Source organism: Bubalus bubalis, chromosome 8, assembly GCF_019923935.1.
Source record: "Bubalus bubalis isolate 160015118507 breed Murrah chromosome 8, NDDB_SH_1, whole genome shotgun sequence".
NCBI lineage: Eukaryota > Metazoa > Chordata > Mammalia > Artiodactyla > Bovidae > Bubalus > Bubalus bubalis.
The window spans coordinates 55,839,492-55,863,827 of NC_059164.1; the positions used below are offsets into that span (position 1 = coordinate 55,839,492).

General features: G+C 40.8%; 1 protein-coding gene across 3 annotated transcripts in view; it reads left to right on the plus strand.

The window, feature by feature from the left end:
* The window catches only part of DOCK4 (dedicator of cytokinesis 4), a 474,663-nt gene that overhangs the window by 79,747 nt on the left and 370,580 nt on the right, over positions 1–24,336 (plus strand). The gene's annotated exons all lie outside the window — the stretch shown is intronic.

A 24,336-nucleotide genomic window follows, 5' to 3' on the forward strand; every position in this document is an offset into this window, starting at 1 on the left:
GTATATAGTGCTTTTCCAAAAAAAGCAGTCTTTGTCCTTTATAAGTGTATATTCAGGCAGCCTTTTTAGAGTATCCTTCATTCAGGCAAAGAGATGTAAAATAAAGGCCCAATTAAAAGATTAAACAAGAAAACCTGGCTTATTTATTTGAGGAAGTTTGAGAAGACTCATGACATAAACATTCATGGAATGATAAGATGATGTTCTGCCTCCATCAGTCCCGGCTTCTATTCTGGTTTCTTTCTAGACATGCTCCTGTGTGTTGGAGGCTCACTGGCTCCCACAGGTACACACAGGGCTGTATCATCCTCACCCTCCTGCAACACTTCAGATAGAAAGAGGTGTGACCTATGTCTGTATTATGGGAATTAGGTTGGAATTGTTAGGTAGGTAGAATAGGGAAAAGGAGTCCTGAATGGTGGTGGCTAAAAGACAAGGAAGGGAAAAGCCCATGAAAATAGAACAAAAGAAGGTCCGAGGACTGGAGTGAGGACCTCGGGTGGAACAAACAGCACTCCTGGCTAGCCCAATTTACATAGGGCAGGCCCAGGGGGAGGAAAAAGCATAGAAGAAGAGGAGCCAGGAGTGCTGTTTGTTCTACCTGAGGTCCTCACTCCGGTCCTCAGACCCTCCTTTGTTCTATTTTCACGGGCTTTTCCCTTCCTTGTCTTTTAGCCTCCGCCATTCTGGACTCCTTTTTCCTATTCTAATTACTTTACCATTTAACAGAAAGAAGATTAAATCTCAGGGGTATATCAGTATTAGAGATGTCGATGATTCTTTTGAGATTTAAGGGTATGTGGTGATTCTGAAATTTGGGATTCTAAATCCTAGGGAACCTGAATACTAAATGTCTGAATTCATCCATTTCACTTCCATCCATTGTCAGTTGAAACTTGGGAGTGAAATTCAGAACTTCTGATAGAGAAAAAGGACTGGTTTGTATGGGCCTCTGTGCTTAATGAACCCTGCAAGGAGAATGGGTCTGCAAACTGTGGGGCCAAGTGCCCAAAGAGCAGTATAAATCAGGAGTAAATGTCCCTGAGACCAGAGAATAGTCTATTTATCCTTTAATAACCTCTCTTTGTCCCATGCTCCCTCCTACTCTGTAACCAGGGATATTGAATGTAGGTGAAATAGCAAAACCAAGGGCTTTTTTTTTTTTTTTTTTTTTTATCTCTGAAACATTTCTCCAAATGTCTTGCTGTGTGCATGCATGCCTGTGTCTCTAGCTTCCTCCTTCAAGGTCCTTTCAGGGGAGGGATGCCATCAGTCTTTGTCCTGTTTCTAGATACCATCTCCACGTGAATGTTTGTTGATTCTATTTTTAACGTTGCATCCTTTGTGCGAGCTGCCACCAGGCTGGGATGACCAAATGTCCTGTTTTCCCCCCAGGTTTTTCCTGGTTAAGTTCCATTCTTTTGTTCATGATAGCTCAAAATCCTTTTGGGATGGTAATCTGTTCTTTGACTGTGTTGAACCAAATTTGAAGCAAAACCGAAATTGAAGCAAAACCGTGCCTTTGAAATTGTGTGGCTTAAGCCTCTTTAAGAATCCCTGTGGTTAAGACAAACTGACCACAGAGAAAATGACCCCTGGCTCTGAAGTAGGGGGCCAATTTACATGGGGTAAGGGATCCTATCTAAGTGAGAGTCTTAAACCAGACACCACGAGAATCCACTGATTCTGAGAAACTGCCAGGCCCCCTCCGCACATCCCTTTCATCTGAGCTTTTGTGCAGGATTAATAAATACTTCTGAAATGAGATTTTTAAAGCTTTCAGCCTCACAGTGATGATGAAGGCCTGTTGTATGTGAGTTAGTCTTCGGCCTTTAGACATTGCCTATTCTCCCCACAGGACATCAATCTCTTTCCAGGGACAGAATTTTAAAAGTATCTCCTTCTGTCCCGGAACCAGTGTATCAGTTTGAAATCATGACATTTGTTAGGACCAGCCTTAATCCTTTTCCCTTTCTTCTCTGTTTGGTCCTATTTTTTCCCTGCTGTCATCTATCTGCTGTCTCCTATTGTCTCTTTCTTATTAGCTGGCATGCGGTTTGGCTCATAACAAGCACCTGATAAATTTTGATAACAAAAAAATAAGTGAGTTAATAATGCATTGTACCATCTTTTAACTGTTTTTTGCATTGCACCAATGCATCCATTCAGTCACTCATTTAGTCCAAAAGCATATTGAGCAGCATTGTAGGGACTGAGAACATGAAAAGACATAAGACTCCAGCTGTTAGTTGTTCAGATGAGTCCAACTATGTGACCCCATGGACTGTAGCTTGACAGGATCCTCTGTCTATGGGATTCTCCAGGCAGGAATACTGGAGTGGGTAGCCATTCCCTTCTCCAGGGAATCTTCCTGACCCAGGGATCGAACCCAAGTCTCCTGCATTGCATGCAGATTCTTTACTGTTTGAGCCACGAGGGAAGCACAAAAGGAATAAGACTTATTCCTAATTAAGTCCATGGTTTATTAGATGTGAAGGTAGTTGGTTCCTTCCTTTCTTATAAGCTGGGGGGTGGGGGCTGGTGCATTAAGTACTTCTTGTAGGTGAATGACCCACCCTGATGTTTGACCTTTAAGTGGCATCCTTGTATCCCCTAGAATTGCTTGCCTCCTTCTGCCCTCCCCAGGTAGATGGGGTATCCCACAACTTTGTGTACCCTATGCTATGGTCATTGCAGAGTGATTGATCCATTCTGGGCCAAAGCACATTTGAAAACAATCTAAAGCGCTGAACATAGAGCTGACCTCATTCGGCACAAAGCGTGTATTTCATACTTGGGGTTTTAGGTTAATTCAAAGAACAGAAGACACCTCACAAACAGAATCATATTTGTTAGTTATGAGATATATTTATGAGATAGGGTGTACCATTTCTTTGATGTCATGGAGATTTTCACTGTTAATAAGCCTGCATATTTCAAAGCTAACTTGACATTGGGAGAAAAGACTCTATTTATTGTCTAAAATGCTGAAAGTCAAATGGGTTTATTTTTGGTAACTTTTACTGATGTAATGACTTGACATAAAATAAAGACTCTGTTCCAGAGATTGTGAATTACTGCCCATGTGAATTCAACTTTGCAATGCCGTTAATACTTTACTGCCACAGTGAACAAAGCTGTTAAATTTAAATCAAGAATTATGGGTTCCTTGTGGCAGGATTCCTCTGTATTTTTACTCACCCCCTGAACATTTTATTTTTTTCCAGTTTACTAACTTAAAACATAGCTTATATTTATTTTTAGAGAATAAACAAGCTTTGAGAAAAGGTAAGATTGGATTAAAAATAAACATGCATGGAATATGTTAATGAGATTAGCTTTAGTGCATAATTTGGGGTGGTGATTTTGATATCTTTCCTCCTTGGCTTAATTTTACTTCCCCAAAAGAATCTACTTGCTTTGCTTAGTCAGAAGACAAACTGACAAAGCATCACATTATCATAATTATTGGGAGAATTGTTAGAACCATGATATCTTGTTTATATTAACTAGCAGAAAATACACATGTGAGGAAAAGAAGTATTATGTAAGTATCTTAAACAAAATAAAAGAGAAGTGTTAAGAGACCTCCTGTCCTCAGTGGTTTATGGTGGATATGTAACCTTGAACTTGAAAACTTTCTGCTCTTAACACGGCACTATGGGCTTTTAAGACCTTCTGCCCCTTTCTTCCCACGGCTACGTTGCACCTTTGTCACACCCTCTTCCCCCTTCCTTGCAGCCTTCTAAATCTGAGGTGTTGTCCCAGGCCTGTCACTTCCTGGAATGCTCTTTCTTTCCAGTTCTGCCAGGTGACGTTCTTCTTAACCTTCAAACTCAGCTCCAGTTTCCCATCTTGGAAGAAGTCTCTCCTGACCTTTTCAGGCAGAGTCGATTGCTTCCAAGTCTAGATGTATTCATGGCCTTGTTCCTTTGGGTGAAGATTCCCAAGCATTGGACACTGAGGGAATGGCATTACTGAAAGCCAGAGCCTATGGCTATGTTGGGCTTCCCTGGTGGCTCATACAGTAAAGAATCTTCCTGCAATTCAGGAGACCCAGGTTCGATCCCTGGGTTGGGAAGATCCCCTGGAGAAGGGAATGGCTACCCACTCCAGTATTCTTGCCTGGAGAATTCCATGCACAGAGGAGCCTGGAGGGCTACAGTCCATAGGGTTGCAAAGAGTCAGACACAACTGAGTAACTAACAGTATTACTGTGATGGCTGTGTTAATACGTTTGTGTTTTCATTGTCTTCCCTTATAAAAGCTGTGATGGAGAATTGGATGGTGAGTTAGTTGACATGGATTCTAGTCTCCAGGCTGCTGCTAGTGTTAAGAGTTTTGGAACAATCGCAGCCTCATGAAGGGAAGATTGTTGCTCAGGCTGTTTAGAAGGTTCCATATAAGGATAAGCTAAAAAACTGCTTGGTTTTTTGTTTTTTTACTTTTACTCTGGAATTAGTTATAATTATGGACTCATTGAAAGTTACTGGTACGTGAAGAGGCCTGTGTTCCCCTCACCCATCTCCCTCAATGATGACATCTTTTGTAGCTGTCATACAGTATCGACACCAGAACATGGACATTGGCACGTGCCTTGTTCAGTCTGTACATGCTCTAGTGTGTATATATGTATGTATTTCTGTGCAGTTTAATCCTATGCATAGATTCATGTCACCACCTCCATAATCATAATATGAACTGTTCATCACCATAAAGGACCTTCCCTAAGCTATTCCTTTATACATTCACCGATCACTCCACTGTTCCTGGCCTCTGGTAACTACTTTTCTGTTCTCCATCTCTATAATTTAGTCATTTTGAAGATGGTATCTAATTAAAATTATACTGTATATGACTTTTTGAGATCGGCTTTTTTTTAAACTACGAATAATGCCTTAAGGTCCACACAAATTGTTGCATGTATCAATAAGTTCATCCCTATTTATTGAACAGTACTGATCTGTAGTATGGTTGTATCTGAGTTTGTTTAAGTATTCATCCCTTGAAGAACAGTCGGGTTGTTTCTAGTTAGGGGCTATAATGAATAAAGGTGCAACGAGTGTTCATATACAAGTTTTTGTGTGCACACAAATTTTATTTCTCTGGGATAAATGCTCAAGAGTATAGTTGCTAGGTCATATTGTAAATCCATATTTAGTTTTATAAGAAACTGTCTAACTGCTTTCCACAGTGACTAAACCATTTTAAATTTTCACTAGCAATGTCTGAGAGGGCTCAGTTTTCAAGGTGGTAGTAATGGAACACTGAGAAAACATCTGGGTATGGGATTCTGAATCTTGTAAGACTGGAGGAAGATGGTACTGGATCTTCCCTTGCCGAGACATATTAAGAGACTACCTAAATTTTGTGTTTATGGTGCTATTTGTCTAATTGAATGCTGCTTTAAATACATGAGCCATAGTTCAGGCTTTCTTAACAAAGATACATGTGCACATACTTATTGGTTATGCAATATTGGTTTATTTTGTTGCCGTTCTTCAGTGTTTTCATTGGCACACATTCAGTGAGATATGTTAGTATCAGACACCAAGGGGAACAACCTGATCTCATGTGTGGATATAGATATGGGAGTGAAGGAGATGGTGTTTAACTCACAGCTCTTCCTCCATTTTAGCTGTGATTATTTATCTGAGTTTTAGCTTCATCTTTAATTTGGAGATGATAATACCTAATTCACTGGCCTATTGGGAGGATTTAGCATGATAATAGGCTGTTTTTCTGGATTATGGTAGGTGCTCAGAGATTCTGTGTCTCTGAGGATTTTGGTGCCTTTTGGATTAGTTTTTATGGTGAATAGAAATGGCTAATATTTTCAGTAGCTCTAGTTTTCCAGAAGAGACAAAAATTCATTGATAATTCTTTATAATCAGAATAGTGTGATGAGCCTTCTGTTTATTGATAACATATTGAGTGTGATGCCATGCTTGATGAGTGGGGATTACCTGTCTCATTTAAACTTTACAGCAAATCCATGGCTAGGTATTCTTATAATACTTAGTTTCAGATAAGGGAAACTGAGGCATAGAGAAATTAGTGAACTTGACAAAGGTCACAGGCACATGTCTTGGGAAGCTGGAATTTGAACCTAGACAGTCTGTCTCTAGTGCACTCATCATTAACCTATACCTCTTTGTTGGCGTCAGCTGCTTTTTCAAATACAATTTTCTGCACCATGTTGTGTAGCTGAAGTGGCAGGTACACTCGCTGCATTCATTAGGAGCCAGCTCCACTAGGAAGTACTCTTAAGCTTTGTATAGAGGTCAGTGGAAGCAACCACACACACAAGATCACCTCACATTTCAGAAAGAAGGAATCCAACTAACCTTAGTATTTTTTAAATAGCTGGTTTGGATTTTTGAGAGGCAGGATAATTGCTCTAAATGACATGATAGAGAAGGCTTTGGGTCATCCTGTTGCGGGGGGAGGCAGGGAGGCATTGTTTCTAAAGCATATGATTTTCCCCACACACTGTAATTTAGATCATAAAGATATTGTAGAAAGTACTAGATATTACAATCACCTGAGAGTGAACTCACCCATCTCTTCATCAGGCACATAACCTTTAAAATATATAATTCAGGCTTGTTTTTAATTTCAAACTTGGTGGAGCTGTGGGCTTTTAGGTTAATTGTTTTTACAGGGAGACCTGGTTTAACTCAGTGCTTTTGGGCTATGCTCACATAGGAAATTTCCGTAAGAGCTTTTTATACTTGGGAAGTGAAACTCATTTTTTATATGAATGTTTCATCTATGTCCGTTCATTTCGTATCACTTGTTAGTACACTAATAGGTTGAAGTGGAGCCTATCTTTTAAAAGATTCAACAGGTTGTATTTCAGTTCAGTTCAGTTGCTCAGTTGTGTCCACCCTGTCCATCACCAACTCCCGAGCTTATTCAAACTCATGTCCATCGAGTTGGTTCTTAACCATCGAGTCTTCATCCATTAGAGGGCAGACGGAATGAAAACCACAATCACAGAAAACTAACCAAACTGATCACATGGACCACAGCCTTGTCTAACTCAATGAAACTATGAGCCATGCCTTGTAGGGCCACCCAAGACAGACCGGTTATGGTGGATTCTGACAAAACGTGGTCCCCTGGAGAAGGGAATGGCAAACCACTTCAGTATTCTTGCCTTGAGAACCCTATGAACAGCATGAAAAGGCAAAAAGACGAGACACTGAAAGATGAACTCCCCAGGTCAGTAGGAGCCCAATATGCTACTGGAGATCAGTGGAGAAATAACTCCAGAAAGAATGAAGAGACAGAGCCAAAGCAAAGACAGTACCCAGTTGTGGATGGGACTGGTGATGGAAATAAAGCCTGATGCTATAAAGAGCAAAATTGCTTAGGAACCTGGAAAGTTAGGTCCATTAACCAAGGCAAATTAGAAGTGGTCAAACAGGAAATGGCAAGAGTGAACATTGACATTTTAGGAATCAGTGAACTAAAATGGACTGGAATGAGTGAATTTAACTCAGGTGACCATTATATCTACTACTGTGGGCAAGAATCCCTTAGAAGAAATGGAGTAGCCATAATAGTAAACAAGAGTCTGAAATCCAGTACTTGGATGCAGTCTCAAAAATGACAGAATGATCTCTGTTCATTTCCAAGGCAAACTATTCAGTATCACAGTAATCCAAGTCTATGCCCTGACCAGTAATGGTGAAGAAGCTGAAGTTGAAAGGTTCTATGAAGTCCTACAAGACCTTCTAGAACTAACACTCAAAAGAGATGTCCTTTTCAATATAGGGGATGGGAATGCAAAAGTTGGAAGTCAAGAGATACCTGGAGTAATAGGCACATTTGGCCTTGGAGTACAAAATGAAGCAGGTCAAAGGCTAACAGAGTTTTGCCAAGAGAATGCACTGGTCATAGTAAACACCCTCTTCCAACAACACAAGAGAAACTCTACACATGGACATCACCAGATGGTCAATACTGAAATTAGATTGATTATATTCTTTGCAGCCAAAGATGGAGAAGCTATATACAGTGAGCAAAAATAAGACCGGGAGCTGACTGTGGCTCAAATCATGAACTCCTTATTGCCAAATTCAGACTTAAATTGAAGAAAGTAGGGAAAACCACTAGACCATTCAGGTATGACCTATCAAATCCCTTATGATTACACAGTGGAAGTGACAAATACATCCAAGGGATTAGATCTGATAGACAGACTGCCTGAAGAACTATAAACAGAGGCTCATGACATTGTACAGGAGGCAGTGATCAAGACCATCCACAAGAAAAAGAAATGCAATGAGGCAAAATGATTTTCTGAGGAGGCCTTACAAATAGCTGAGAAAAAAAGAGAAGCGAAAGGCAAAGGAGAAAAGGAAAGATAAACCCATTTGAATGCAGAGTTCCAAAGAATAGCAAAGAGATAAGAAAGCCTTCCTCAGCATTCAATGCAAAGAAATAGAGGAAAACAATAGAATGGGAAAGACTAGAGATCTCTTCAAGAAAATTAGAGATACCAAGGGAACATTTCATGCAAAGATGGGCACAATAAAGGACAGAAATGGTATGGACCTAACAGAAACAGAAGATATTAAGAAGAGGTGGCAAGAATACACAGAAGAACTATACAAAAAAGATCTTCATGACCTAGATAACCACGATGGTGTGATCACTGACCTAGAGCCAGACATCCTGGAATACAAAGTCAAGTGGGCCTTAAGAAGCATCACTATGAAAAAAGTTAGTAGAGGTGATGGAATTCCAGTTGAGCTATTTCAAATCCTAGAAGATGATGCTGTGAAAATGCTGCCCTCAATATGCCAGCAAATTTGGAAAACTCAGCAGTGGCCACAGGACTGGGAAAGGTCAGTTTTCATCTCAATCCCAAAGAAAGGCAATGCCAAAGAATGCTCAAACTACTGCACAGTGGCACTCATCTCACACGCTAACAAAGTAACACTCAAAATTCTCCAAGCTATTCTTCAACAGTACGTAAACTTGAACTTCTAGATGTTCAAGTTGGATTTAGGATATGCAGAGGAACCAGAGATCAAATTGCCAACACCTGTTGGATCATCTAAAAAGCACGGGAGTTCCAGAAAAACATCTACTTCTGCTTTATTGACTACTCCAAAGCCTTTGACTGTGTGGATCACCACAAACTGTAGAAAATTTGTCAAGATATGGGAATACCAGACCACCCAACCTGCCTCCTGAGAAATCTGTATGCAGGTCAAGAAGCAACAGTTAGAACTGGACATGGAAGAACAGACTGGTTCCAAATCAGGAAAGGAGTACATCAAGGTTATATTTAGGGAAGTGATTTTAATAAAAAGAATGTAAACTATACATGGAATATATCTATGAATGTATTGCCTTAATGAATGTGGATTTGTCTTTATAAACAAGGAAATTGACCAAGGGTTTATTTTTTTTGAGAAACAATATTTAATGAATACCTGTTAGAGGCCAGGCACCATGCTAGGTGGTTGATAATACATTATTTTATTTTAGTCTTAAAATGATTTTATGAAGTAGTTGGTGATATTATTCTCATTTTTAAAATGAGAAATGAGGTTTCCCAAGTCACGTGGCCAGCTAGACCTTCCTTCTTTTATTGTTATTTTGTTTTCAAACTATTATCTTCCCTCTGTTAAACTGGAGAAAAGAGAAATAGAGCTGGGGTTTGGACCTTGGCCAAAAGAAGGGTCACTCTGGTGGAGTGTCCTTTAATGTGACTGAAAGGTCACAGGTGGACTACAGCAGCTAATTCATTTCTTATTTAAATGAAAATGACAAAATGTGTCCAGGTTAACCACTTCTCTCACTTATCTGATTGTTACACATAAAACTAAATTACAGGGAATGTTGTGTTTTGATATCATCTAGAATGTTTTCTCCATGATCAGGAAAATGAATACCCTATTCTTATGGTAAAGTCCTGATTATAATTAGTACAGGACAGAGGAGTAGGGATGCCACTTAACTGTGGATGCCTCTTCTGTTACTTCTAGACAAATTCCTTCTATATAGATACGAGTCCTTCCATCAGAATGTAGAATATATTCTTTAGTTTTGAAGCAGATTTTTCTTCCCTATTTGGCTTTCGTTGTGGCTCAGATGGTAAAGAATCCACCTGCAATCTGGGAGACCTGGGTTTGATCCCTGTGTCGGGAAGATCTCCTGGAGACGGGAACGGCTACCCATCCCAGTATTCTGGCCTTTAGAATTCCATGGACTATGTAGTCCATGGAGTTGAAATGAATTGGACACGACCGAGCGACTGTCACTTCACTTCCTTCCTGTTACAGCTGATTTAGGCAAGAATGAAAATTAGTTTGTGTGACTTGAGTTCTAACAGAAGGACATAGTAAGAAGATAGTTCAAGGCCATGCTTGATTAAGAATGTACAGTTTACCATTAATATTTCTCGGGTAAATGGTAGACAATTTATTAAATAGTTGATATGGTTGGTGGAATAATGTATTAAATTATTTCCTTTTCTATATAGGGATAAGAGGTTTCCTATTTTAATAGCTAAAACTCCAGATGCTTGAATTATAGAAATGATTAATGGAAACTAAGTTTAGTAACTAGACCTTTATTTTGCCTTTTGGCCAAAAGTTTGTTTGTGGTACTTTTTACAAAGCCCATCCCTTTAGGCCACTCTGTTGATGATGATGGTAAATTTCCTATCCCTGCCTGTGAGAGAATGGCAAGAGATCTTGCTCTTGATTTCATCATCAGAGGAATAAAGGGTTTAGATGTATTTGAGAACTTAAAGATAGCCACCAGTAAAATAAAAATAGAGTTCAACTTCCAAAATACTAAAATAGATAAAAGCAGGCAAAAACCTAGTCTTTATAATGAAGTGGAAGATAAAGTACATAGCACAGAAACACACAAAAAGAATTCAATAAAATATAAAAAATAAATGCAAACATATCTGTCGTTTCAGTAAATATATTTGGGCTAAACACTAGAAGGTAAAGACTCAGATTGGGTTTTAAAATATTCAACTAAATACTATTTGTAAGATACAGTCTTAAAACATAATGACTCAACTCTTAAGTAATGAAATTCATAGAACTGGAAAGTAGAATTGTGGTTTCCAGGGGGCAGAGGGTAGGAAGAGGGAATGAGGATTTGCTCTCTACTGGGTATAGAGTTTCAGATTTGCAGGATAACAAGTCCTGGAGGCCTGCTTCACAACAATATGAATATACTTCACACATTGAACTGACACTTAAAAATGGTTAAAGATGGTCAATTTTCCATTGTGTTTTTTGCCACAATTAGACAAATATGACCTATCAAAATTAAAAATAAAAAGATAGGATCTGTTAGCAGTAGCAAGAAAGAGTCAAATGTGACAATATCCAACAAAACAATTTAATTAATATTATTTGCTGCATTTTTCGCACTCAAGAATAAGTGTAAATCGTATACTAAAAGAAGTTGATGGAGAAACTGATCGAAGTATAGTTGTGTTGGAGAACTTTTATACTATATATTCAGATACAAGGTAACTTTCTCTATATTAAATAAGTTCAGTTATCATTTTGCACCAGAACATCATCAGCGACTTTGATGAGAACAGTCTCAGTGGATGGATGGGGTCAAAACCGCATGCCTCATGTAGAGGAATGAAAGGCAGCCATTAAGAGGGGACTTACAGATTAAAGTATCTACATATTGGTCTCTGAGTCTTCCTGCCTGGAGTTCTTCTCTCCTGAAATGTGCAAATGCAATATAATTTGTGAACAGTGAAGGTCTTCAAACTGTGATGTTGTTCTCTCTTATGTTGCGGAGTGGTTGGGGGTTCCTCGACGAGGCTGATGAGATAATAGAAGTGAGAAGGCTCTGAAAGTTCAAGGGAATCGAACCTAATGCCAAGAGGTTTGTAACTGTGAGAGCATGAAGCGGTCAAAAAGAACTGCTGTCCCCATGGATTTGTAGGAAATATCACTAAATATTTTATCAGTGGAGAGTATGAGTGGACCTCTTTAAGCAGTGCTAGGACTCTGTGCTCAGCCGAACCCAGAGGGGACCTCATTGAATCTAATCACAGGAGGAAGTTCTACTCCTGCCCCCAGAAGGACGAAGACTGCTTGAAAGTTAGAGACTCTTCACTGACAGACGAGTATCATATGTCATATATCATGATATCTATCATACATACTTATCATATATAATGTAGAAATATAATCTATCATATATAATGTAGAAATGTTATTTGAGACAGGAAGGAGGCATGAGATTTGCAGTCGGGCTGCCCTAGGTTCAAATCTCAGCTTTGCCATTTTCTACATTTGTGATGTTGGACAAGTTACTGAATCTTGCAGTGTTATTACGAGGATAGAACATACATAAAATACCTAGCATGGTGTCTGGCGTACAGTAGGGCTCAATCTGTGAGTGCTGCTAGTTCACTGATGCAGCCTTTGTGGGCTGACTGCCTGAGACCAAGGCCACAGAGCGTGGAGCTCGACACTGCACATGCTGTCTGACTTGAGAGCCCACGCTTTGTCAGCATCCTGACTGCTTCTTCATGAAAGTGCTGTGTTTCCAAAATTCATTTAGGATGCAGTTGAATGGAGTTGGCACACACATTACTATAGATAATAATAGTAATCTGTGTTCTGATCAGTATTAGGTTCGTGGGCCAACCTTGATGTGCCTGAGGCATCCTAGTGTCAATAGCACCGTAGATCTTAAAACCCTAGTGAGATCCTGAAACAGTGCTGGTTTTTTCACTTTGGAGGGCTAGGGACTGTTCACTCCACAGGGCAGGCATTTCTAACCTCTCCTGCACCCCTCCACCCACTGCCTGGGCTTGGCGGTGGTGGGGAGGGGGCTTCTGGCAAAGCCTTTGGGATTCTGCCATTCATTCAGTGCCCTGTCTTCCTCTGACTTTTTTTCTCCTCTGCTTTTCTGCAATGGTTTCCACTTCTTGTCTTGAAGTGGATATTCCTGTCTCCTGTACTGGGGCCTTGATGGACTGACATTAACTCCTTGTCTGTTGTCTATGGATGTTTCTATATTGGAATTGGAATGGTTGGAAACAGGCAGCTAATAAGAGTGACTAGCTCTGGCCCCAACCTGTCTCTGTCTCTCTCTCATTTGGACTGTACCAAGTGGCATGTGTGATCTTAGTTCCCTGACCAGGGATCAAACCCATGCCCCCTGCACTGGGAGCTTGGAGTCTTAACCAGTGGACTGGTTAACCACTGGGGAATTTTGAAACAACACAACCAAATCTCCCAAAGGAAAAGATATGAGAACTCTTTTTTTTTTTAATTCTTACAATTTGTTTTTATTTCCTTAGCTGCACTTCTCTGCATGTGGAATCTTAGTTCCCTGACCAGGAGTCAAACTGCACCTCTTGCATCGGAAGCACAGGGTTATAACCACTGGAACACCAGGGAAGTCCATTAATCTCATTTTAAGATGCACAAGGTCATTAGAAAAAGATGAAGACATATAAGAGCTATCTGTGGACACTGAACATTTAGATTTCAGAGGAAAGACACCTCAACATTGAGGGGGAAATGAAGATTCCATGCATCTACTGGGTAGACATTGAAGCAGTTGGGCTGCGGCTCCATGTACCCAGCAGATGTAGTTTGGGAAGTAGCAGGAGGGGTGGAGTAGAGGAGTGACAATTGCCAGAGCTTCCTTCCCTCCTTGCCACTTTCTGTGTTTTCCAAATAGGCCTGTTTGATTCATAGGTTGAAGATAGTCCCTGGACTGGGTTTCGAGGAGTGAGAGAAGATAGTTTTAGCCCCACAGGCTGTATTACAGAGAAGGGGGACGTAGGAGGGGGAATCACAGTAAGCAGTGAAGTTTTAGTGGCCACCTGACTATAAAGTCCAGGAGGACAGCTTTGGGGGCAATTATTGCTATATATATAATGTAGAGCCAATGAGTATTTTTTACTCTACCTTTTTTTGTTGGCTGTGCAGCACGTGGGATCTTAGTTCCCCAACCAGGGATCGAACTTTCAGCCCCTGCAGTGGGAGCAGGAGTCTTAATCTCTGGACTACCAGGGAAGTCCTATTTTACTTTTAGGTGAAGTATTAATTAATTTCAACTAAGTGGAATATTTGGGTACAGTAAGAGGCCAAAATGGGCTTCCCAAATTAATCTGAAATCTCTGATTGTCATCTTGCATCTCTGATTTTCACTTGAAGTAGTTCAGTTCAGTCTTTTTCATTGTGACAATAACTTACTCAATAATTCCCATAAATTCTTTAAACTTTAAGATGGAGAAAATTGAGTATAGTATAAGTAAGCTCCAGGGATTTTCAGAGAAACGATGTTTTAAATTTTGTGTCCGTGGTTCTGGTATCGTTCATTTGTAAACAAGAAATTGGCAAGCAGAGATTTTTGTGGAAAATGGGGATGATTTGGTAAGTGCGAAGAGAGTTTTCTTACACAACAGCACCGCATCTTGTGCAGGAAATCTTGCATGGATTTTTCTGACTGTGGAGTAGAAGGCCATTCCTATTATACTTACGATGGTGTGAGAATAAGTTTCAAAGAGAATTGAATGGAGAGAGGCTTTTAATGAGTGCATTGACATCTTTGTTTGTATATCCAGGATTGACTCAAAGGAAGATGCAGGTCATGAAAGCTTGGTCTTTGACCCAAGCTTCTACTTGGAATTAAAAGTCATCCAGTCAGTTCTGCTATAATGCAACTCTTGAATTTTAACAAATCACCATGCTGCACAAAATTGCATAACAAAACCCACAGCACTTATGAGGAAAGTTGGGACCCAACATGCAAAAATGTAATCAATGACACTTTTTTTTTTAATAAAGATAGGAACCAAATAAAAATGGGAGTATGTTTTGCACATGTTGAGCAGTTAAGACATACATAATTACTGCAAAAATATGGCACTGCAAAGACCTGAAGTTTGACTGTGAAGGTGGGCTTCAGAGAGCTACAGTGTGGGAGTCACTGTGAAGTGATGGAAGGAAGGCTGTGGGAACTCTGATATATAACATCAATGCTTGTATATATTTATCATATATCATATGGAGATATGGGCTTCCCTGGTGGCTCAGCTGGTAAAGAACCTGCCTGCCAGTGCAGAAGACCAAAGAGACAAGGTTTGATCCCTGTGTTGGAAAGATCCCCTAGAGAAGGAAATGGCGACCCACTCCAGTATTCTTGTCTGGAGAATTCCATGGACAGAGGAGCCTGGTGGGCTACAGTCCATGGGGTCACACAGACTCAGACTCGACTGAGCACTCATACACACACACACTTCATACACATATGAAGATACATAAAATACACAATTTACCTTTGAATCATGTGGGAGTTGGGGCTCCAACCTTGCACATAGTCGAAAATCCACATAGAATTTATAGTTGGTCCTTTGTATCTGTGGGGCCTCTGTATCCAAGGCTCCTCATCTGTGGATTCAACTGCCAGTGGTCGTGTAGTATTGTATTTACTACTGAAAAAAAAAATCTACATGTAAGTGGACCAGTACAGTTCAAACTCATGTTGTTCAAAGGTCAACTGTATATAGATAAACACACATTGGCTTCCATACTCTATCTATATATAATCCATAGAGACAGCAAATGAGTGGTTGCCAGGGGCTGGGAGAGACAGGGTTATGGGGAATGATTGCTAATGGAGGTGGGGTTTCCATTTGGGGTGAGGAGAACATTCTGGAACTAGAGAGTGGTGATGGTGCAACAGCATTGTGATTATACTTTGTGCTACTGAATTGCATGCTTTAAAATAGTGAAAATGGTAAACTTTATGTCTTGAATCTGTGTCCTGGGCAGAGCTCTGTGCTCGTCACTGCAGGGGACACAGCAAGGAGTGCGGTGAGGTGCTGTCTCAAAGGATTGTGCAGCTTAGCAGGGAGGTGAGATAAACAGAACAAGAGCTAGATTACAAGACAGAAATGAGATGCTCTACAGAGGAGATGACAACAGATGGCTTCAGGTATCCCCCCAAAAGTGCACCTGTGCTTCTGGAGGAATCTGAAACGCTTTCCTTTCAGGCACTAGCATATAAGGTGGACTCATTGGATCTCAACTGGATGTCACCTAGGAAGCTCTAAAAAGCACCTATCCTCAGGCCTGGCCCTATTCAAATTAAATCAAACTCGCTGAATCTCCCGTGGGATTCTCACATGCAGCGGAGGTGAGGACCACAGGTTTAAGTAACAGTGGGATATTGACAGCTGCGTTCTGGGCAGAGGAAATTAAAGAAGCAAATAAATGCCCAACTGGGAAGAACGTAAGTTTTGTTTGACTAGACAAGAGAATATAAATGCAAGAGATGGAGGAGTCAGGCAGGAAAAGCAGCTTAAACAACCTCATTGGATATCTTTCATGTACATGTGGGAATCTGCAGTTAGTTTTGTTGTCAGTGGGAAGGACTCAGATGATTTTGATGTAGAAGGGAGGAAGAGATATCTGTGCTTTAGATAGGTGACTGTGGCAGCATTTTGAGATAAAAATGATCTGCTGTATAACTCACTAGAGACAGGAAGACCTGTAAGGAACGCATTTGAAAGGTGAAATCTGCAGGGGGACTTTTCTGGGGGAGGGTCTGCCAAGACAAAGCTATTTTCATCATACTAAGATGTTATTTGCCTTTTTAACTGGATTTGACATTTATACTGTCAGGTGCAAAAGCCATGCCAGGACAACTTTTGGTGCCTTAGCACAAATCAAGGCCATGGCACCGAGCTGTAGTCTTCATTTTTCTTTTTCATTTCTGTGCACCTACAGAAGAGGTTTCAGTTTCACTTAAGAATATCCTTGATGGAGCAGTAAAAATCTCAAACCTCAGGTTCACATCTTTTTAATAGTCCGTGCAGCAATAGAGGAAGCACTCCTAAAGCACTTCTGCTGCATGCAGACAATATTGGTTGTCTTGAGGAGGAAAAGCATTCACTCAAATGTTTGAGCTGAAGACTGTACTGGCTGCTTCCCCCCCCCCCCCCAGGAAACAGCCTTTTTACGTGGAAGACAAATCAACATATTGTAGTCATGCAGTCTTGAGTATTTGGCAGACATCTTCTTGGAAGTGAACGACATGGGTCTGTCACTTCAAGACAGCAGTTACTGCCAATGAGACAATTTGCCCTCTTGAGCAAAAATGAGAATTTCAAAGATTTTTATCTGCCAGTGCACACTTGTGTACCAATACTTTAAAACTTTTCTGATGAGAGTTGTGATATCTTGCTATTGTATGATGAGATGTATCAGCATTTGGAAGCTCTGTTTCTCTTAAGTGAACCAAGATTTTCCAGTATTAGTCATTGGGAGTGAATCTGTCATGAGGGCTTAACTGAGATGGCTCATGTATTCATGCCTTCATTCGAAGAGCATTATGAGGTAGGTCAAATTTGCAGGATTTGGCCCTTGCATGAGGCATGATCAGTCAAAAAGCCAAAAAAACTGCACAGATGTTTTGACCTGATGGACTTAGCATTAGTCCTTTTAATGAGAAATAAGAGTCAACCAAGGGAGCTGGTGGGGAGGCGGGGAGGCTAAAGGAGAATGATATTCTGCTTTTGGCTGGATCCTGATATAAAATTGTCTTAATCCTTTATCAGATCTTTTGACATGAAGCTAAACTTAATGAAGCTTTTCTGTTTGGGGATGGCATTATGATACAGAGAAATTCATTTTCCCAAGTTTTTTTTTTCCCCTTTTCTTAATAATCATGATTTTCTTTTCTGTTGCTTTTTTAAGAAGTCTTGTATGGTTCCAAAAGTTAGCGCACTTGGGGCTCCTGACCTCATTGTGAGAGCCACTGGATTTTGCCTAGCTGCCTTCTCTGTACAGTTGTTTTCACCAGGGCCCCAGTTCTTCTGGTGCTTCTGCTCACTTGGGACCTGTCTTCCTGGTCTCAGGTACTAGTCCGTGTATTTGAGAACTCAGGACAGAGCTCTCTGGATTATAAATTGCTCAAAGTGGCCTGCACCCCACTTTGCCTCAGGAATTCCCTAATCATGTCTTCTTTCACCATAGCCTCTGACATAATTTTTTGCTTTTTGTTTTTTAATTTGCAAGCTTGGTTTTTTATTGGATATTCAGTAGTTGTAATTTTTAATTTTCCTTTTGGTAATAACATCTCCGCCTTTCAAGGATCCTAGTTGTGGGAAGTCTGTGGTTTGCTGAGCATAGAATCAGCTCTCTCACAGCGATAGCCCATTATGGCCTCGAAGACGGTGTTAAGTGCTAGGTGAAGGGTACAAGATAAGAGGTAGAAACTGGATTAGAACCAAGTTTTTCTGTATAGGAAAATGGGAGAGATGGAAAGGTCCCTGAAAATGTCCCCAAGGGGGCACAAAAGCCAATGAGGATCAAAGACCTCTCATGGAAAGGCGATGAGACCGTAGACTGGCGTCCAGAGGCTGAAAAGAAAATTTTGAGACGAGCTCTGCCTACAAGGCTTGGTGTGGTTGTGTGGGTATAAACACTCTGGCACCTCTCTCTGTGAAATCTTTAGCAAAATCCAGTCACTCACAGTTTACATGGAGGAATCTTCTTGATGAATGTGGAAAAATCCTTTTCCGCGTTGAGGCTGAGGAGCAACGTAGAGGCCCTTGGAGACTCTTCTGAGGATTATGTAAACCATGTAGACTACTCATCTTTTCTTTATGAATGAAGAAGTCTATGCCACTGCTAAGTCACTTCAGTCGTGTCCGACTCTGCGCGACCCCATAGACGGCAGCCTACCAGGCTCCCCCGTCCCTGGGATTCTCCAGGCAAGAACACTGGAGTGGGTTGCCATTTCCTTTTCCAATGCAGGAAAGTGAAAAGTGAAAGTGAAGTCGCTCAGTCGTGTCCGACTCGTAGCAACCCCATGGAGGGCAGCCCACCAGGCTCCTCCATCCATGGGCTTTTCCAGGCAAGTGTACTGGAGTGGGGTGCCATTGAAGAAGTCTATACTTAATTAAAATAGCTAGTGATCCGAGGTTAGACAGGCAGGTCATACCCTGTCCAGTACAGAAATTTCAGCCCTAACCCTTACACGTAGAAGCAGGACCTCTGCAGTTCAGGGTCCTAGTTACAGGCATTCTGAGAGCAAAAGCCAAGGATGGTAACTGAAGTGTTATGGAGTGACAAGTTTTATGAATAAAAACTTCATAAACATTAAAAACTATTCAGTGGAAAGTTGCAGAAGATGTCTAACTATATAAAATAGAAATTACTAGTTGGAATTAAAACAAGATAACAAATGACTAGCAAAAATGCCCCACACAGGCAGAAGTTCTATGTATAGTAACTGATGTCAATGTAAATTAATGATTTTCACCAGTTTGTATAATTACAGTGTTTTTCTCAGCCTGATGTAAACAGCTTTGAGACCAGGAGTCCCACTTATGGCCTGAGGACAGGCAGGCAGAAATACTTGGAGCTAAAGCAATCCCTTATCCCCTCCCCACATAAGGGAGTGTCTTTTTTTTTTTTTAACTTTTTGTTTTGTGTTGGCGTATAGCTGATTAACAATATTGTGATAGTTTCAGGTGAACAGTGAAGGGACTCAGCCATAGATACATGTGTATCCATTCTCCCTGGAACCTCACAAGGGAATGTCTGCGTGTTCACTGCTCACACCTCAAGACCTTCCTAGACTATCTGGAACCCTTGAAGTGGGTCCATTCTTCCCTAGGAAGTTTGCATCCCTTCCTCAGTGTCATCTGGTGTATTTGAATGCTGTCAAGAACTAGCTGCTGAGGCAGGACCAAGAGTCCAGATGTGAAGAGCTGAAAGGGCCAACTCTTCTTGAGCCCAGGTGATGCTACCTGTTGTGGGTGCTTTTCAGAAAAGGCTGCACCCTTTTCTCATGTGAGTCACCTGCACATCCAGCTCTCTGCTGTGTGAAGACCTGAGTGTGGGTATTGGAAAGGTGAGGGGAGCTTGGAGGAGAGCAATAGATGGGACATACGTGGGACTTCTCCTTGCTGAGGTTCAGGTGCATTCTGAATGGGGAAGACGCAGACAGCTGCATTTCACTGTGGAAGGGGAGTTGCATGGACTCTAGAGGACAGGCTCCTCCTGCAGCATGTGAACTGCGAGCACCCTCCAGCTGAATACATGTCCGATTTCCCTGAGCATGGATTTTGGGTCTGTTGTGAGAGTGTCTAAAGGATGGGAATGGGGAGTGCCTGATCTGAAAAGGCTATAATCAGCAAGTCACCCAACCAGGGACCAGGTTGCCTCTGCAAACAGGACTGCTGTCTTAGCTGAGAGATTTCTGGATGACCCCACTATGCATGATGCTTGCCAGATTCGGCCTTTGCTCTGCTTCGTCTGCTGATGGAGGTAGCCTGAAGATCTGTCTGCCATGTCGCTCTTCCCTAGAAAGGCCCAGTGTCTGGGACCTGATACAGGGGTTGTTGCTGTTCAGCCCCTAAGTCGTGTTCAACTCTGTGCAACCTGCAGCACGCCAGGTTTCCCTGTCTTTCACTATCTCCTGGAGTTTGCTCAAACTCATATCCAATGAGTTGGTGATGCCATCCAACTATCTCATTCTCTGCTGCCGCCTTCTCCTACAGGGGTAGGAGATACAGGGGTAATAACACATAAATATTTCATATCCTATTTTATTTAGTTTCTTGAAATACAATTATCTAGTCCTGTCTTTGAAGCCTCAAGCTCTGAGCTGGATGGGTGGGTAGCAGACCTGTATCACTATGAATTCAATCCGCAGAGTGAGGCGTGTAGGTGGAGAGAGGCACATCCCTCTGCACAATTTTATGAAATACTCTTTGCCTTAGAATTTTATTTTAATCCTAATGGAGTTCTACAAATGTTAACAGTGTTTTAAGACAAGGTTTTCTGGTATTTGATTTTTTTTTAAGCCTTTATTGGAAAGAAATCTGTTAAGTTAATATATTACAGTTTGATGAAAAAAAAATGCTTCAAGAGATTTGGAGGCTCGTTTTCACATTTTGCCATCCTTTGACTTTTCTGGGCACCCATCTGCAAATGACTTTGCTTTTGGATACAAATACTGCATTCAAAGATGATTTTTACTGCAGCTTAACAGAAAAATATTGCTATATATAGAAATGCACCTTGGTCGCTCACAAATGTGTAGCTTTTGTTCCATAACCAGCCTCCCTCTAAAGTTTCTTAACACCTGAGGACTTTCCTTTTCTTCTGAGATACAATATCCCTAAAAATCAATACAATCTTATTTTTAGTTCAATAGTTTTACCTTGAGAGAGCAGGTAGCCCAGAAGTTTCTGTAATGAAAGCTGGTTGTGTGAGAGTTGCATTGCCTGACTTTATATAGCATTTTCTTCAAGAGAACAGTCTTGCTTTTTATATTTTAAGCTTACCATATATTTTTTTTTTTTTCGTTCTCTGGGTCTCATTTGGGACTATGGAGGAATTGAATTGGCCAGTGGCTTGCCACCTCAATGTTGCCTCCTCCTTAATCCTACCTGGAGGAAGGAAACCTGATCAGCAAAGATCTTTCATCTTGTCTGTTTGGAAGTTGGCAAGGAGTCCCCTGTTGTTCACGTGTGTGTGTGTGTGTGTGTGTGTGTGTGTGTTGCTTGGGGAGGGGCCCGAGAGGGCATTTGGGAGCCCGTGCCACAGCGTCCTTGGGCACTGCGTCTGTCCCTTTGCTGCACGTGAGGAGCCACAGCCTCCTGGCCATGCCAGTGCAGTGTTACCATGTGGAAGGGAGGTCATTTCTTTCTCCTCAGTGAAGGAAACTTCTCTTTCTGAGAGAGATCCCTGAAGAATAGCAAAGCCCTTTCTTCTCACATCAGTTATTAGAAATGGTATAATGATTGGTTTTTTTTTTTTTTCTTTCTCCTTTTCTCCTCCTCCAATAAATAAAAGTGGGCCAGATACTGGAAGAGGTTGGTTAACTTTACATCCCTGGTTCCTGGCAGCATGCAGAGAAAAGGTGGCTGGTGTTATTTGCTGCAGATTGAATTTCCCTACATTCTACGAGCTTAAATCCCTATGAAGTGGGATTATAGCATTCATATCCATGGATGCGATTTAGCAGTTGTTGGGTTTCTCCTCCCACTGGAATGCAACCGTATGGGTATTTTGATATTTGTCTGTAATAAATAGAAAGGATATGAGGAAAGGTCAGCTCCTGAAGTGGGTTTTTAGTTTGTTTTGGTACCACCGGAAACTTCTTGTGTTTGGCCAATGTTCTTCTAATGACCTGAGTCTTAACTACCCTTTTAATTATCTGAGTTTCACTGGAGTCGGCAAATTAAGGGAGTATAAATAAATGTCTCATTGCCAGGAGAGTGATCTAAGAGTATCCTCAATGGTGTGATAATAAATAGTTCAGTTAATGGTGTAAAGTATTACACCTTCTCATTTCTTAATTGAGGTGAAAATTTCAATCCAGGAGGAGTGTGTCTCCTTGTACTATCAAACTTAGCATGCTTCTCATGACGGGTTTATTTAGTTCAGTCATTTTTTTTTTCTATTCAGTTTCCTAGAAAAATATGTATCACTCCAGTGTTGTGTGTGACACCTAACAGATTATGTAATGAATATGTATTTAGTCTTCGGGTTAGTATCCTTTTTTAGAGAGTAACATTTATTTTTGCAAGCTCTTCAGAATTCAGATGAGCTTGCAGTGAAATAATATCAATGTCTATCTAAGGATGTAATCCCAGAAATGTTTGTATTACTCTAATTTTAGACTATTTGTAATAAATTTAAACTTGAAAGTTTAGTGCGTGTATGTTTTGAAAAAGAAAAACTGAGAAACTTTATTAACTTCACTGCTGTATATAAGACTCTTCTTCATATTCAGAAATAATCCTTCCTGTTGCACTTAGGGCTATATAATCGACAGTTTATTTCTTATATGTGCAGCCCTGCCTCTACCAAATTTAGAATACATTCCTCATGCTGACATTCAAAGCCCTTTGCTAAAGTATGCCTTTAATAGGGTCTCACTTCCTTGCCCACAGGAAATTAGAATGTCACCAAACTGGGCAACTGGCCGCTTTCTAAATGGCCTCTTTGCTACCCTGGAATCATGGTTTATTCCTGGAGTGACTCTTTTCCCCCCACGCTTCCCGCCCCTTTATGTTTCATAATTTCACCCATCCATCCCATGAGCTTCCATGAAGCCTCTCCTGATTCCTTTAGTTAAGTAAAAGTTCACTTTCCTCTTACGGTATGTATCATTACCTCCCCCTTCAGAGTGGCTCTGTTAGTCTGCTAGAGTGACCATAACTGAATACCACACGCTGGGTGACTTAAACTACAGAAATTTATTTTCTCACAGTTCTGGAGGCCAGAAGTCCTAGATCAAGGGTGTCAGCAGGGTTGATTTCTCCTGAAGCCTGTTCCTCTGACTTGCAGAGTTCCCTTTGTGTCCTCACGTGGTCACTTTTGCTGTGAATGCATCTCCCTTGCATCCTGGGATGTCTTCCTCCTCTCAGAAGGACACCAGTCAGGTTGGGTAGGGTACCCCACACATGACCTCATTTAACTTTAATTGACCTCCTGAAGGCCTTGTCTCCAAATACAGCCATATTCTAAAGTCCTGGGCTTAGAACTTCAGTATATGAATTTGGTGGTGGGGGTGGGGGGGTGGGAACAGTTCAGTCCAAAACAGTGACTCCTTATACATTACATGTCTTCTCCTCTTTCCTTTCCCTGGTTAAATTGTGAGGGATTTGAAGTCTAAGGTAGGGCCTTGTACAAATGGACTTACTGAATTTTAATATAATGCCTCATACATAATAAATAGTCAATAAGGATCTGCTGGATTTAAATTTAATTAAATAAAGTCTTCAGAAATTTAATGTTATTATTATACTTTCATGGAAATGATCTATGGCCAAAACAGGGTACTTAAAGTTTCTTGATGGATTTAGCTGAATGTTGCCAAGTAATTTATAAAAACTAAACATTGCCAGAATGCTATGTTACTCTTCTTCCTTCAGACTTAAGTAATACTTATATACCTTCTTTCAGTCTTATAAACTCAAGGTGAAAATAGAGGTCAAGACAGAACTTAATACATCTACCTTTTAAATCCACACATGAATCTTCATTGCCTTTGGCAGTCATTCTCTGTGTTCGATTGGCAAATGTTAAATAATGCTTGGGTGTAACAAGCCAATTCACTCAGCTTTCTGGGGCTGGTGACATCAAAGGATTCATCAGCAAGCCTAGCTACTCAGAATTAGATGTTCCTTAGGAATGTTTCTGAAGTTATCATTGGTTATGTTAAGAAAGTGGTTATTCCCATTTGAAAAATCCATAAGGTTCAAAGCATTTCTGCCGTTCTCCAATGTGTGGGGGATGTCAAATACGTCTCTGTGTGTCAGGGGAGAATCTTTGCTGC